The following is a 2519-nucleotide window of genomic DNA, read 5'->3' on the forward strand; positions in this document are numbered from 1 at the left end:
TGGATCACGAGGTCAGGAGATCGAGACCATCCTGGCTAACACGGTGAAACCCCATCTCTACTAAAAATACAAAAAATTAGCCACGCATGGTGGCGGGCGCCTGTAGTCCCAGCTACTCAGGAGGCTGAGGCAGGAGAATGGTGTGAACCCAGGAGGCGGAGCTTGCAGTGAGCCAAGATTGCGCCACTGCACTCCAGCCTGGGCGACAGAGCAAGACTCCGTCTCAGAGAAAAAAAAAAAAGGCAGGCTGCAAAGAGTCACAGCGTGACCCTGGAGCGACGGCGTTTCTCTGTGCTTTGTGCTTCCTGGAAGAGCTCACAGCCAAGGAAAGGTGAAGACGGTGCGCTGCCGCGCGTGGCTTCCAAGGAAGGGTGAATGCCCAGACCAGCTCGGTCGGGGAGACCGTAACCCAGCGGCGCTAGAGGAATTAAAGACACACACACAGAAATACAGAGGTGTGGAGTGGGAAATCAGGGGTCCCACAGCCTTCAGAGCTGAGAGCCCACAGCCCCAAACAGAGATTTACTCATGTGTATATTAACAGCAAGCCAGTCATTAGCATTGTTTCTATAGATATTAGATTAAAAGTATCCCTTGTGGGAAATGAAGTGATGGGCCGAAATAAAGGGATGGGTTGGGCTAGTTATCTGCAGCAGGAGCACGTCCTTCAGAAAGCGTGTGTAACTGTGTCATAGAGTGATTACATCCGGGCATTACTGCCAGCCAAGATTGATAAATATGCCCAATAAGTATAATTGTTCTCTGTGTCAGCCCTTGTTGAAGGAATACTCATGGCAATGGTGATCATCACTATCATAGCTACCATTAAATTACTCATTGTGACTAGCTGTCCTGCTTTCCTCAGGTTTTCTTCTGCCATCAGTGACAGCTTCTTGATCTGTCCCCAGGTGGGTGGCTGTGTTCGACAGGTGTTGCTCATGACAGTTGGGGTCCTCCTCAGTGTCAGTCTCAACATGGCGGCAACCAGGGGGTCCTCAGGATCCTCCCAGAATCTCTTCCTCAGCATCTGGCTCATGATAAGGTTTCAGGTGTCTTGATGGTATCCAAATCGGCTGCTGATTTTGGCCTGGAGAAATATAAGCATAACCTCTACCCCAAGTTATTATTTTACCTGTTTCCCAACTTTTTGTTATTAGATCTCTCCACCAAATCAATTGTTCTGCTTCTGTCTTTGCAGCTGGTTTCTGTAGATGCTGTTCAGCTGCTGATAACATCTGACCTTTGGGCAGGCTCGAAACATTGACAGTTAATAATGCTAGATTCAATTGTGTATGGGCTGTCCCATAATCCCTATTTCTCCCCCTTTTTTGTTTTTGTCATCAGTTGTTTATCTGCATGAAAAGTAACTGAGCATTTTTAATTAACTGTGTGGAGTGAACCACATATGAAGAATCAGAAATCACATTAATGGGCATATCAAAAGCAGTCAATATCTCAATTACAGCTACAAGCTCTGCTTTTTGAGCTGAAGTATAAGGCATCTGGAATACTTTACTTTTCAAACCAGAACAATAAGCTTTACAATTTCTAGACCCATCTATGAAACAATGAAAACACTTAGCAGGCTGCAGGTTGTTTACCACAGGAATTGTAAATGCAAACCATTCACAGTCGTGCTCAGCTAAGGGGATAGTAAAAACAGTCTTTTAAATCTGTGACTATTAAAGGCCAATTTTTTGGAATTATAGCAGGAGAAGGCAATCCTGGCTGTAATGCTCCCGTAGGTTGTATAACGGAATTGATGGCTCTTAAGTCAGTTAACATTCTCCATTTACCTGATTTTTTCTTAATTACGAAAACTGGAGAATTCCAAGGGGAACATATTGGAGCTCTGTGCCCATTTCCTTTTTTTTTTTTTTTTGAGACAGAGTCTCGCTCTGTCGCCCAGGCTGGAGTGCAGTGGCCGGATCTCGGCTCACTACAAGCTCTGCCTCCCAGGTTTACGCCATTCTCCTGCCTCAGCCTCCCGAGTAGCTGGGACTACAGGCGCCCGCCACCTCGCCTGGCTAGTGTTTTGTATTTTTTAGTAGAGACGGGGTTTCATCGGGTTAGCCAGGATGGTCTCGATCTCCTGACCTCGTAATCTGCCTGTCTCGGCCTCCCAAAGTGCTGGGATTACAGGCTTGAGCCACTGCGCCCGGCCTCTGTGCCCATTTCCTAATTGTTCAGTAACTAATTCCTCTAACGCCTCTAGTTTCTCTTTACTTAGCGGCCATTGTTCTACCCAAATTGGCTTATCTGTTAACCATTTTAAAAGTACAAGTTCTGGAGGCTTAACAATGTCCACCATCAAAAATGATATCCTAATCTTTGGCGGGAACTTTGTCTTTCTGCTTGAAGCTGTTCTTTTAAACCTTGCAAATTTTTTTCTAGTCCCATACGAGGGACATACCCCATTTCATACATCGTATGTTGACTTTGAGGAATACATAATTGTTCTGCAATTAGAACTTGTGCTCCCCATTGTTGTAATAAATCTCTCCCCCATAAATTTATAG

At 45.4% G+C, this 2519-nt stretch overlaps 1 protein-coding gene across 1 annotated transcript in view; it reads left to right on the forward strand.

Moving 5' to 3' along the window:
• ZNF707 (zinc finger protein 707) overlaps window positions 1–2519 on the forward strand; it is a 33259-nt gene that overhangs the window by 2562 nt on the left and 28178 nt on the right. The window contains exon 2 of the mRNA XM_011975661.1: window positions 1886–1959. The gene's annotated coding sequence lies outside the window, so the exon portion shown is untranslated. The remainder of the gene's footprint in view (window positions 1–1885; window positions 1960–2519) is intronic.

The sequence above is a fragment of the Mandrillus leucophaeus genome, unplaced genomic scaffold (genome assembly GCF_000951045.1).
Source record: "Mandrillus leucophaeus isolate KB7577 unplaced genomic scaffold, Mleu.le_1.0 Scaffold158, whole genome shotgun sequence".
NCBI classification, from domain to species: Eukaryota; Metazoa; Chordata; class Mammalia; order Primates; family Cercopithecidae; genus Mandrillus; species Mandrillus leucophaeus.